Source organism: Eretmochelys imbricata, chromosome 14 (assembly GCF_965152235.1).
Source record: "Eretmochelys imbricata isolate rEreImb1 chromosome 14, rEreImb1.hap1, whole genome shotgun sequence".
Classification (NCBI taxonomy): domain Eukaryota; kingdom Metazoa; phylum Chordata; order Testudines; family Cheloniidae; genus Eretmochelys; species Eretmochelys imbricata.
The window spans coordinates 39,930,619-39,945,109 of record NC_135585.1 but is presented as its reverse complement, the minus strand read 5'-3'; the positions used below and the strand labels follow the sequence as shown (position 1 = coordinate 39,945,109).

The 14,491-nt window shown below is 49.8% G+C and overlaps 1 pseudogene; it reads right to left on the bottom strand.

The window, feature by feature from the left end:
- Window positions 1-7,600: 7,600 nt before the first annotated feature.
- LOC144274015 (tetratricopeptide repeat protein 5-like) lies at window positions 7,601-12,737 on the bottom strand (annotated as a pseudogene).
- Between the last annotated feature and the right edge of the window lie 1,754 nt (window positions 12,738-14,491).

Below are 14,491 nucleotides of genomic sequence, written 5' to 3'. Positions count from 1 at the left end.
GCTTCTCCTCACCTCACTTGCTGGCTTATGATGAAAATGGATCAGTAGGCTGTGACCCTTGCCTCTAGAGAGAGAAGGGCTACATGGAGGGTCACAGTGAGCCTCTGAGGCCAGTGAAATCTGCCAGGAAGCGTGGGACCCACTGAGACAAGGACAGAGCTTTGTCACTATATATATATAAATATAATGAATGTATTGATTTTATCAGATAAATATCTCAGGAATGCATTGATTTTTACCAAATAAACATCAAATGAATATACTGATTCTATCAAATAAGTATGTCATAAACCAGTTGATTTTTATCAGATAAAAATTCACACATTTGTGGTAATATAAAATAATTATAGCAAAATATGTTGACTGTATCAAATATCTTACAAATATGTTGATTTTGATTTAACTATCTTAATACAAACCACTCTCTCTCCCCCCATATACACCTATTTATCAATCTATCCATCCCCATACACACATCTGTCTAAACCCATAAACACCCCGTATTCCATCTATCCAGTGGTGAGCTGGAGCCGGTTCGCACCGGTTCGCGCGAACCAGTTGTTAAATTTTGAAGCAGTTTTAGAACTGGTTGTTAACCCACTTCCCTGCAGGGGGCGCTGAGGTTTTGATGGGCTCCAGCCTGGAAGTGATGTAATTCCTCCTCCAGCTGCCGGGGTTGCTGCGCTGCGGGAGCCATGTGGGCTGCCGCCTGGCCTTGGGCACGAGCCTTGTTGCTGCTGCTGCTCCCCTGGCCCTGGGGCTCCCGATGCTGCCTGGTGGTTCCCCGGCTGCTCTGCTGGGCCTGGGCTGCGTCCTGCTGCTTGGGCTGCTCTGAGCCGCTCTCCCCGTGAGCACCCACCACCCTGCCTGCAGCCAGTCCCTGACGCACCCCCTGCCTGCAGCCAGCCCCTGCCTGCAGCCAGCCCCTGCCGCACCCCCTGCCCTGCCCAAAGCCAGCCCCTGCCTGCAGCTAGCCCCTGCCCTGTCTCCAGCCAGCCCTGCACCCCCTGCCCGCAGCCAGCCCCTGCCGCACCCTGTCAGGGGGCTTATTCTTTCACCCATTTACTTCCCTGGTCCTTCTCACATGAAGAGAGAACAACAATACCCGAAGTCCAAAGGTGCAAACAATTCGATGTTTATTGGGGTGAACTTCCAGCAAGCATGATTCCAGTTTCCTTCCTTAGTGTCCCCCTTCCCAGCTCTGACACCACAGAGCCTTACCTGTGTCCCTGTTCTCACTCCTGCCCTTAGCCAAACATGATTTCAATTTCCCCACCCCCATTCCCTGTTCCCATTCCCCCCCCCACACACACACACACACTCACTTCCTGATTGACTGCAGACTATATAGTAAAACTTGAGTTCTGCTTAGCTATACCTTAACCAATCATTTTACCGAAATTTAACTAACCAATCCTAACATATTGTAACATGATTATTTAACCAATTATATCCCACCACCTTAATTAGTTTACACCCAGCAAAATTAATTAAAATTAATACAGCAGACAGAAAAAATCACAGAACCAGACAGAGATTATACAGACAAACAATAGCAAAGTGGGAACTATAATGACAAAACAATACAGAAGTGAGGATTTCACATCCCAGCTATTGATAAGTGAGTTCTTGCCAGACAGAAAACTAACAACCTCAATTTCCTTTTACATCTTCTAGGCACTTCCCTTTCTCTGGAGGTGATAGGCACTATCAGGACAGGATTGTATTCCTAACAGCCCAATAGCACCTTATTTCCATGTGACTAGGTTGGAATGTGAGGATGTGACCGGTCGCTTCCCGGCTTATGGCTGCCTCTGCTGCTTAGCCAAAGGCCTTAGCCTAAGAACAGGGCCTCAGACTGTCACAGTGAGAGAAGGACCTTACAGTGGCAGACAGTGATTTTGATTCTTTCTTTTATACCTCTATAACTAGCCAAGTGACAAGAATACACCTAAATTCTTAAAGTATAGGCCTTTACAGATGGGCCTGAATATCTATATCCTAACACACCCCCTGCCCTTATTCCGGCCAACCCCTGCCGTACACACCCCCTGCCCTGCCCACACCAGCCCCTGCTGCACTCCCTGCCCTGCCTGCAGCCAGCCCCTGCCTCCAGTCAGCCCCTGCCCTGCCTGCAGCCAGCCCCGCACCCCCTGCCCTGCCTGCAGCCAGCCCCGCACCCCTGCCCTGCCCGCAGCCAGGCCTGCACGCCCTGCCTCCAGCTAGTCCTGCCCTACGCCCCTGTCTGCAGCTGGCCCCACGTCCACTGGTGCCCTGCAGTTCCCAGGGCAGTAACCCTGCACACCTGCTTCAATGATGGGGGCAGGGAGCAGCTGGGACCCACACATGTGCACACACTAGAGTGACCAGACAGCAAGTGTGAAAAATCAGGACAAAGGGTGGAGGGTAATAGGAGCCTATATAAGAAAAAGACCCCAAGATCGGGACTGTCCCTATAAAATCTGGACATCTGGTCACCCTAGCACACCCCCAGGGAGTGGCGGGGACCCACACATGTGAAACGAAGCTCATTTCTAGTTCAGGCCCATCTTTTTAAAAAAGAACTTTAGGCAGGGTTAACATACATCCATATTTTCCTGGACAGGTCAGGCTTTTTGGTTCTTAAATCGCCGCCCGGGAGGAATTTTTAAATTTTAAATACAGACGTATGGTAACCCTGTTGGTACAAAAAATACATACTGGGGCACATCCCTTAAATCAGAACTTTTTATAGGGAACTGGTTGTTAAGATTTTGGCAGCTCATCACTGCATCTATCCATAAACCTATCACCACAAACACCCCTCTATCAACCCAACTATCCTTCATTCCCCCACACACCACTATTCTATTCTCCATCCATCCCCATAAACATCCTCTATCAATCCATCTTTCCATCCGTCTATCCCCATACACACTTGTTCTCTCTATCCATTTAGCCACCCCCATGTACACCTATTTATCTAATCTATCTGTTCCCATACACACTCTGCTATCTGTTCTCATACCCACCCCTCTCTCCATCACCAAATACACACCCTTCTATCTCTCTCTCTTTCTCTATTCCTATACACACTGATCGATCAAACTCCATGCACACCCCACTGTCTACCTTCTTTGCCTTTTGAAACTCCTATTACTGTAATCCTCCCCCGTCCCCTCCAGTGCTGCACCACTTCTGAGTATCTCTGAATCATCCAATGGCAGTCAGAGATTCCCAGCTTCGTTTCCTGTGTAAGCAGTGTCAGGATGAGCTCCACCCTGACATCTGGTGGTGAGGTGTGGCAAGTTGTGGAAAAGAACTTCAGGGGCCAATTTCATTTGCATAGGCACACCCACCCCACCTAGAATGAGGCCATAGCTGCCCAAATGGTTACTTTGGCTGCTGTGGGATCCCCAGTGTCTCTGTTATTGGTGCAGGAAGAATAAATTGTTATTACCCTGATTATGGGAACTGTGCTTGGAACTGTACTTGGCCTTTTGTTATGATGGAGGGATTCACCATCAACTAAGTAGCACTCGCTAGGCAAGGGTCATGGGTTCCAAAACTCTGTGAATTGAGAGAGGTTGGGGACAAGTATTAATGCTTGGTGGCATGGGCTCCTTGGTGAGGGCCTTACATGCTAATTGCACTGCCTCCTCTCTCCACTGTGGAATATCAGAGCTAATTTTGATTTTATTAGGAATCTAGTTACAGGCTGCTGAGCTCACTTTGGGCTAATGGTGCACCAGCACTGAGGCTCCCCTACTACAAGCTGAATTCACCTAAGAGCTGAAATCACTGAGCATTGTGTTAAGTAGTGGGGGAGCCTGAAGATATATTGTGGAGAAGTTTGCAGGATGGCTGGAGTGCCTTGTGGACAGGCTGGTGGAGCAGTTCATAGGCCGGCGGGAGCTACTGGTGGGCCGCGGAGCAGTTCGTGGGACAGCGGGAGCTGCTTGTGGGCCGCGAAGCGGTGCGAAGGCCTATGGAGCTGTGGGGTGGTCAGCTTCAGATCACGTAAGATGCCTTTTACCCCTGCCCCCATCTCCACTCAGGTTGGGAGGTAAAGCTCTGCAGATAAACTTTTGAACTCTGGGGCTGCCCTGACCAAGGACAGAGACTTTTGGGTCATTAGACTTTTGGGACTTTGGATGATTTGGGGTTGCTGGACTCAAGAACCAAAGGGAAAGGGCATGCCCCAATTTGCTTGGGGTGGCTTTTTGCTCATGGGTTGTATTATGAATCCTGTTGGTGGTGTTTCCCCAACATAATGCCACATTGTTTCTCTCTGTTATTAAAAGGCTTTTTGCTACACTCAGACTAGGTGCTTGTGAGAGGGGAAGTATTGCCTCTTGGAGGCGCCCAGCGGGGGTGGTATATATTTGTCCGAGGTCACTGGGTGGGGGCTAGAACCGGTTTGCATTGTGTTATTGGAATGGATCCCCTAGATATTGAACCCAGCCCTTGTTGCTGCCAACTCTGACAGGCAGAAGGGTTACACCTGCACTCCCATTTACCTGCACATCAGCCACCACTCCTCTGGCCCTCGGTGCCTCTCCTCCAATGCCCATGGAGTTCCTCCACTGATGGACTTGTCACCATGCATCCCAGCAATTCCAGGGACTTCTCACCCACCAGCCAACACTACTGGAGAGGATCTAAGGAAGTCAGCTCTGGTGAGGTTGAGCCATCCCCACCATGGAGCATCTCACATGTGCATCTCATGCCATCAAAGACCAGAGTGCTGGTATATCAGCTCCAGAGCTGGGCCGGGGAGAGACCCAGCTGGTGATTGCAAATTGCCTTGGGAGGAGGGCTGGGACCATGGGTGCTGTCATGCTCAGAGGTGCAGCTGCAAAGGGGATCATTATAGCAGGCCAACAGCCTCTGCAGTAATTAAAATCTACTTTCTGTTCAAAGCTCAATTTTTCTAAGGCTACATCTGCTCTACGAGCTCAGGGTGTGGTTCCCAGCTCACACACACATACTCGCACTGCTCAGCCCACTGATCTACAGCCTGAGAAACAAGGTGATGAAGGAGGCTCTGAGGAGGATACTGCTGAAGGAGTGGTAGGGGGTTCTGCTCTGGCCCAGTCTGCAGGGACTGGCAGGTCAGGAGGGTAGGCAAAGGGGTCTGGAGCCTTTCTCCTCTAGGGGTTGCTGACTCCAATCCTGCACGGGAACACACACAGAATTTTGCATGACCTCTAGGAGTCACTCGTAGTATAAAAAATGCCTGTTTGACGATACAACCAGAACACAAATGGGAGCTGGGGGAGGTGTGTGTCGGGGGTATCCTGGCTGGAAGAAATGAGCTCTGCTCAATGTGTGTGAATGCAGAGGACAAGAGAACAAACCGAGTGTGTGTGCAGGGAAGCTTGCTTGCATCTCTGCCCTTTTTGTGTACCTGTGTTTCAAGATTGTTACCTGGATAAATATGGTATCACACTAAGATACAGAGAGCAAAGTTCTGCTGTCCTTTTCTCTTCTGGAAATCAGGAGCAACCCCAGTGATGTCAAGAGATTGACACCTGTGCAGCTGGGACCAAAATCATGGTGACATTAGATTTGTATGTTACAGACCACACTCCCCTCCCACAGCCAGGGACAAAACCCAGGAGTCCGAGCACCACAGTCTGCAAATGCATCCCCGAATACTCAAGGAGCTGACTGAGGAGATATCTGAGCCATTAGCGATTATCTTTGAAAAGTCATAGAAGACGGGGAGACATTCCAGAAGGGGGGAGGGATAGCTCAGTGGTTTGAGCATTGTCCTGCTAAACCCAGGGTTGTGAGTTCCCTCCTTGAGGGGGTCATTTAGGGATCTGGGGTAAAACTTGGGGATTGGTCCTGCTCGCAGGGGGTTGGGCTAGATGACCTTCTGAGGTTCCTTCCAACCCTGATAATCTATACTTCTAAGACTGGAAAAGGGCAAATATAGTGCCCATCTATAAAAATGATCTGGGCAAACTGGAGAAATGGCCTGAAGTAAATAGGATGAAATTCAATAAGGACAAATGCAAAGTACTCCACTTAGGAAGGAACAATCAGTTGCATGCATACAAAATGGGAAAGGACTATGAAGGAAGGAGTACTGCAGAAAAGAATCTGGGGGTCATAGTGGATGACAAGCTAAATATGAGTCAACAGTGTAACACTGTTGCAAAAAAAAACTGAACATCATTCTGGGTTGTATTAGCAGGAGTGTTGTAAGCAAGACACAAGAAGTAATTCTTCCATTCTAGTCCACACTGATTAGGCCTCAGCTGGAGTATTGTGTCCAGTTCTGGGCACCACATTTCAGGAAAGATGTGGACAAATTGGAGAAAATCCAGGAAAGAGGAAGAAAAATTATTAAAGGTCTAGAAAATGTGACCTATGAGGGAAGATTTTTTTTAAAAAAATGGGTTTGTTTAGTCTGGAGAAGAGAAGACTGAGAGGGGACATGATGACAGTTTTCAAGTACATAAGAGGTTGTTACAAGGAGGAGCGAGAAAAAATGTTCTTAATCTCTGAGGATAGGACAAGAAGCAATGGGCTTAAATTGCAGCAATGGGAGTTTAGGTTGGACGTTAGGAAAAACTTCCTAAGTGTCATACTGGTTAAGCACTGGAATAAATTGCCTAGGGATGTTGTGGAATACCCATCACTGGAGACTTTTAAGAGCAGGTTGGACAAACACATGTCAGGGATGATCTAGATGACCTCTTGAGATCCCTTCCAGTTCTATGATTCTATGATAATCTAACCCTCTAGACACTCCCCCCACCCACCCCACCCCAGCCCCCTCTCCTCCCCCTGGTGGCCAGGGACAGAAATGAGAAGTTCTCTAACTCATCAGAGGGGTGAGATTCTGGAACAATCTCCCAATAGGAGTTGTGGTGGGCAAACAACTTAATTAGTTTTAAAGGAGAGCTGGACAAATATATGTGTGGGATTGTATGATGAGGTTGCTTGTGAGGGCTTGGCAGCCCTGAAGGTCCCTTCTGATGTTTCTAAAAGTTCATGCTTAAGGGTTTCAGCTGGTCTTCTGCAAGGATCAGGAGGAATTTCTCTCCCCCAAAATATGTTCTGGATGTGTGTTTTTTGTTGTTCTCTCTTTCCTGTGAAGAATCAGGGATGAGCATCAACAGCTGGATCTGGGACACTGGGGGTGGGGGGTGGGGGGTGTCAACTTTACATATAAAATGATGGGGTCTAAATTAGCTGTTACCACTCAAGAAAGAGATCGTGGAGTCATTGTGGATAGTTCTCTGAAAAGGATTACCCGATGATCGCCTGTTCTTTTCTTTCCCTCTGAAGCACCTGGAATTGGCCACTGTCGGTAGACAGGATACTGGGCTAGACAGACCATTGGTCTGACCCAGTATGGCCGTTCTTATGGTGACAAAGGCCCCAATTCCAGGGTCTGTGGCCCTAACATTCCGGGGTTTTTGGCCCTGTAACTGAGGTCTAACGTTCCACACAGAAGGTGATGCACGTAGAAGACATGAAGTCTCGAGTTAATTCATGCTTCCCTCCCCTGCAGTGGGGGTGGGAGGAAACAACAGGTGGAGGGAGGGGCGTGAGGAAAGGGTGGGGATTAACCCTTAAACTGACGAAGGGCTACAGTCCTGCTTCAACCTGCTATCTCTAGTGACTTCCCATATCCCTCCTCCCCAGGGGCCAGGCCTATGAATCTCTCTAGCACTAAGGACCTGGCTGTGCTCGTATTGCCCTGGTGCTGGACATGGTGTTGCTGGAGGTGCAGTTTGGGGATTGCCACCAGGTTACTGATGAGCACACCCCAGCTCTGCAGCATGTTATAGACAGTGATGGCAAAACAGGGGCCCTCGGAGTCAGCCAGGCTGAATGTGCTGCCAGGAAACCAGGTGAGAGCGTGAGCATGGTGCTGGGACAGGAGTTAGGGTGACGGATGGATGGCACTGAGGATATATAGATGGATGGATGGAAGGCCACACTGATAGTCATGAAGATGGATGCATGGGCAAATGGAACTGAGGAAGCACGGATGGATGAACAGAGCTCAGGACTGACAGATGGGTAGCAGGATGGAGAGACGGGTGGAGCTCAGGAGGGACAGATGGATAGCAGGATGGATGGATAGACAGATGGAGCTCAGAACTGAAAAATGGATAGCAGGATGGATGGATGGACAGGGCTCTGGACTGAGATGGATAGCAGGATGGACAGAGATCAGGACTGACAGAGGGATAGCAGGATGGATGGGTGACAGAGCTCAGGACTGATAGATAGATAGCAGGATGGACAGGGCTCTGGACTGACAGATGGACAGCAGGATAGATGAAGCTCAGGACTGACAGATGGGTAGCAGGATGGACAGGGCTCTGGACTGACAGATAGAAAGCAAGATGGACAAATGGATGAAGCTCAAGGACTGACAGATGTAGCTCAGGAGTGACAGATAGATAGTAGGATGGACAGAGCTCAGGAGTGACAGATGGAAAACAGGATGGATGGATGGTACAAAAGATGGATAGATGACATTAATAGAAAGCACTAAAGATGGGTAGACGGACAGGCTGGTACTCACAAAGGTACCTTCTTGTCTATGGTGAGGCTGAAGACCACCCTACCCAGCACTATGGCCCCCGTGTTCACGCCCAGCTGCAGGGCTATCAGGGCCGATGCTCCAGTGCCGCCTTCTGTCCCAAGGACCCCTGGTACTGCCCATCCTCACAGGGGCCCAACTGGGATGGGTGCAGGCTTCCCAGCATGCTCTGCCACTTCTTACCCTTCACTTTGCCCTACAAGGGGAGGACGGATGGCTGGGTCACTGACTGAGACATGCCTCCCTGTAGACCGGGCAGGGAGCAGGGTGGATGCTCTACCTTGATCTCCAGGAGGCTGGTGAGATGCTCCAAGAAATCCAGGAGCTGCTGCTGGCACTGCCGGGGTTCGGGCCAGGCTGGATCAAGGGCTGCTGCATGGGAAAACCCCTCCAAGGCCTCTGTGTAATTCTCCTCATATTTATGCAGCTTACCCAAGAGAAACACAGCACAATGCTAGGGTTACAGCAGCGGGTTTTGGAGCCAGGACTCCTGGGTTCTGTTCCAGGTCTGAGGTGGTCTAGTGGGTTAGAGTGAGGGGGCTGGGAGCCAAGACTCCTGGTTTCTATTTCTGGCTCAAGGTTGGGGGGAGGGGTCCACTGGGTTAGAGCAGCATGTTCAGGAAATCAAGATTCCTGGGTTCAATTCCTGGGTCTGGTAGGGAAGTGGGCTCCAGTGGTTAGACCAGAAAGTAGCAGTGACACACAGACACCCTGAGCAGGGCTCATTTCTTCCAGCAGGGGGCAGCAGGCACACAGACATAGACACACACCCAGAGTACATCACAGTTCTTTCTAACTTGATGGCCAAACAGAAAGCACCCCAACTGAGCCCTGGCCCTGCTCGGTGCCCTCTAGAGCCACACAAGGGCACTGATGCCGGCACTGACTCCCAGGGGAGAGTGATCCCTACTGAGCCCCCATGTCTTTCAATCACATTTTCTGAAGGGGTATAGCTGAGGATGGAGGATTGAATGGATGGCTACAGCTGATGATGGGTGGAGGGATGGCTATAGCTGAGGATGGATAGACAGAATCATATAGCTGAGGGAGATGGATGGATACAGCTGAGAATGGATGGTGGGCTGGAGAGATATAGCTGCGGATGAATGGATGGACAGAGGCATATAGCTGGAGAGATATAGCTGCAGATGAATGGATGTACAGAGGCATATAGCTGAGGATGGATGGTGGGCTGGAGGGATGGCTATATCTGAGCCTGGATGGATGGAGGGAGGGAGGGATTGCTATAGCTGAGGATGGAGGGATGGCAGGACACTGAGGATGGAGGGTTGAATGGATGGAGGGATGGATATCACTGAGGATGGAGGGACATAGTTGAGGATGGATGGATGAATGGATGGACAGAGGCATATAGCTGAGGATGGACGGGGTGATGGATGGATGGCCATAGCTGAGCATGGACGGATGGATGGATGGAGAGAGGGATTGCTATAGCTGAGGATGGGGGGTGGCGGGACACTGAGAATGGAGGGTTGAATGGATTGAGGGAAGGATATAGCTGAGGATGGAGGGATGATGGGACATAGTGAGAATGGAGGCCTGAATGGAGGGATATTGCATTGGCTGAGGTATATTGTCCTCCCCCTAGAGCCAGATGAAGGGCAGGAAGTTGCAGAGCATGCTGGGAAGCCTGAGCCCCTCCCAGGTGGCACTACGTGGGGTCCCAGTGTCCCTTGGGGCAGGGAGTGGGCGGGAGTGTTGTCTAGGGAAGGGAAAGGGGCTGTCACTCACACCACAAGTGGCTGTCCTGCATGTCCATCTGGACAGCCAGCTTGGCCTGCTGGATGCTGTCCATGACATTCTGGGCGTGCTGCTCTGCACTCTCAGCTTGCAGCTGCTGCAGAACCATGGACAGGTTCTTCAGCAAGACCTTGTTCTTCCACTGTGGGGGTGGACACGGAGCCAGGGTCAGCACCTCAGCCTAGCCTTCTGCCTCCCCACCCAAACCTCTTCTGCCCTGAGTTCGGCCCCCTCGGCTCGCCCTGTAGGCCTCGCCCAGCTGGTTCCAGGCCTCACCACCTCTGGGTCTAGCTTCACGGCCTTGGCCAGCAGCTCCTCAACCTGGGGGCTGTAGTCAGGTGTGATGTTCAGAACCTTCCCCTTCAGCATCAGCGCCTGGGCCAGGCCCTGGGAACAGCTGGAGAAACAGAGCCATAGGGGGAGGGCACAGCCTGTGGCACAGCTCCCCTCCAGCCCCAGGGCAGGGGACTGGCTGGCTCAGGAGGGGGAATGGGGCACAGGGCCTATCCCCTCTAGGGGGCGCTGGCCGTAATCCAGCCCCAGGGAAGGACACTGGTTGGCTCATTGGGGTGAGGAATGGGGCATGGGGCCTTTCCCTTCCAGGGGTGTCAGTTCTAATCCATCTGCAGGGGGCCCCAGTTCTGTCTGGCTCCTGGGGGTGGGGAATGGGATGCCAGGTTTTCCCCTCTAGGGCAGGGGTCACATTTCCCTCCTGTACCCAGTTGCCATCTATCTCTCCCATCTGCTGTAGTGTCTTCTCTGTTTCCTCCAGCATGTCCTGCTGCTTTCTCTCAGCATCCTCCACGCCATGGCTTTCAAAGTAGTGATCCCGGAAATACTACAGGTCATCGACCAATTCCTGTGGGGATGAGGGACAGGGATGAGACAGAGGTGAGAGAGGCAGGGATGAGAATGATCATATTGGTAAACTACACCCTAGTTGCACTGCCTCAGGTGGCCTGCAGCCTGGTGCTTAAGGCACTGGACTGGCACGAAAGAAACCTGGATTGAAATCACAGCTTCACCAGAGACTCTGCATGTAACCTTGGGTAAGTGACTTAGGCTAGGGATTTCAAAGGAGCCTAAGGAAATAAGGCCCCAAATTACATTGCAAGCCAGTTGGAATTGGGCTCTTCACTCCTTTGGCCTCATTTGCAAATCCAAGTCACTGAATCTCTCTGTGCCTCAGTTTCCTGCCAAGATTGGGATCTTCAAAGCTGGTGAAGGAATTCGGAAATCAGTTCCCATTATTAGATGTATTATGATAGTCATGGCCCAGGCCCCCTTGTGCTAGATGCTGTACAAACACAGAAAAAAAGGCTGTCCCAGCTCCTAAGAGCTAATTAATGGAAATTGGGCATCCCAATCCATTATGCAGTTCTGATATAATCAATTTCAGATGATGAGCTCTTCGGAGAGGGACTGTCTCACTGCGGGTCTGTGCAGCATCCAGCACAATGGGCCCTCACTTTGGTCAGGGTCTTGGCAGCATCTGGCACAATGGGATCCCAATCTTATTAGGGGTCTGGGTGGTACCCAGCACAGTGAGGCCCTGACCACATCTTAGATATAATTTGAAGGCATTCAAAGTGCCCAGAGGATCAATCTGACCCATTTAAATATGAGCCCTATCACCTGGTGTACATGCCTCACACACTTCAGCCTCTCTAACGCTTTTCATCACTATTATTATTTATTATTTGTATTATGGTAGCACTTGTCCAACATCAGGGCCCCTGTTGTGCCAGGTGCTGCACAGACCCTGACCGAGATCAGGGCCTCATTGCGCCAGATGCTGCACCAACCCCAGCCGAGATCAGCGCCCAGGATTCTGCTGGGTGCTGCACAGACACAGTGGGAGACAGACCCTGCTCTGAAGAGCTCCCTGTCTCAGCAGACAAAAGAAGGATTATTATCCCCATTGTATAGACAGGGAAAGTCAGTCACAAAGGTCTAGTGCCCCAGGCTGCCTTTTAAAGCCCCAAATATCAGTGATCCCATCACACTCAGACCGCTCCCTCTCCCTATGCTAATGACCCCTTTATTGTGATTTTAATTAAAAATCCAATACACAGTTTACAAATGTTACATCCCACAGCATTTTACAGGTTGTTTCATAGACTCATAGATTTTAAGGGCAGAAGGGACCAACGTGATCATCTAGTCTGACCTCCTGCACATCGCAGGCCACAGAACCTCACCCACCCACTCCTGTAATAGACCCTTAACCTCTGGCTAATGTAGTAAGATGAGGCCCTGAAACATAAACCCTTGTATCAGAGGCCCAGTATGAGGCCTACTGCCTGAGCCAAAGTAATTGTTAAGACTTTGCTAACATAAAGCAAAGCTAAGCTATGAGCCAGAGGCAGGCCCTGCTCACAGAAGCTGGCAAGAAGGCGGCTGATGTTGCAAAGACACACATACCTAAAAGGTACTGGACACTAGAGATATAAACATATGCCAGGATGATACCAGAATACTCCGAAAATAACACATTCCACATAGAACATGGTGACCCATCCTAAAGACAGGGTCAAAAGAATAATATGATGGATAGAGTTGTTTTGATTGAACCAACATGTACAAGGTGATAGGTGGCACCTTACTACATAGAGGGGTCGTACCTCAATACGTCAGGAGTGATGTGTATCATAGAATCATAGAATCATAGAATATCAGGGTTGGAAGGGACCCCTGAAGGTCATCTAGTCCAACCCCCTGCTCGAAGCAGGACCAATTCCCAGTTAAATCATCCCAGCCAGGGCTTTGTCAAGCCTGACCTTAAAAACTTCCAAGGAAGGAGATTCCACCACCTCCCTAGGCAACGCATTCCAGTGTTTCACCACCCTCTTTGTGAAAAAGTTTTTCCTAATATCCAATCTAAACCTCCCCCACTGCAACTTGAGGCCATTACTCCTCGTTCTGTCATCTGCTACCATTGAGAACAGTGTAACGGTGATGGAGGTGGATCCGAGGTCGAGTATGGGCAAATTCATCAGGAACAGGGGCAGTAGGTTTGTATAATTTTTGGTGGTGCACAGAACAGGTCCAAGTCCTACCCCACCCCCAGCCTTGTAAACCAACGTGCAGTAACTCCTCACTTAAAGTCGTCCTGATTACTGTTGTTTTGGTGATAAGGTGATGATCAATGAAAGCAGTGGCTCTCAAACTTTTTTTTCCATTGACCACTTGAAAATTGCTGAGGGTCTTTGCGGACCACTTAATGATCTTTCCCAACGTTGTTTGTACCATTAGCTAACCATTGTAAAGCGCTTTGGATAAAAGTGCTTGTCACACGGAGCCCCCTTTCTGTGAACAGACTGTCTGCAGGGCAAGAAGCTTCACAGCTTCGAACTTCCTGGGTCTGACCTCAGAGCATTCAGCATCCCCTTCCTCACCATGCACTTCCCACAGTAAGCCCACACAGGCGGGGCTCTCGGGAAAGCCAGAGGGTCCTGCACCCCATCTCCGCAGTCAGACATGACTCTCAGCCAGCCAGTAAAACAGAAGGTTTATTAGACGACAGGAACACGGTCTAAAAGAGAGTTTGTTGGTACAGAGAATAGGACGCCTCAATCAGGTCCATCTTGGGGGCAGGGAGGCCAGACCACGTCTGCGCCTCCCTCCATTTCCCCAAGCCCTTACACCCCCTTTCCTGGGGAGGTTTGAGAATAATATCCTAACCAATCAGTTACAAAGTGAACACAGACCCAAATCTCTGGATCTTTCGACACTGAAAAAAAAATCAATCAGTTTTTAAAAGAAGAATTTTATTTAAAAAAAAGAAAAGGTAAAAATCCCCTCTGTAAAATCAGGTTGGAAGATAACTTTACAGGTTAACAAAAGATGAACAAAACACAGAGGAACCCCCTCGAGCCTTAGTTTCAAAGTTACAACGAAACAGGGATAAACCTCCCTCCAGCAAAGGGAAAATTCATAAGTTGAGATAACAAAGATTAAACTAATCCACCTTGCCTCGCTCTACTTACAATTTCTGTAATATGAGAGACTAGTTCAGAATGGTTTGGAGGACATGGATTGATGTCCGGTCCCTCTTAGTCCTGAGAGCAAACAAACACAGAAACAAAGAACCCAAAACAAAGCCTCTCCCCCTGCTCCCCAGATTTGAAAGTATCTTTTGTCCCCATTGGTTCCTCTGGTCAGGTGCCATCCAGG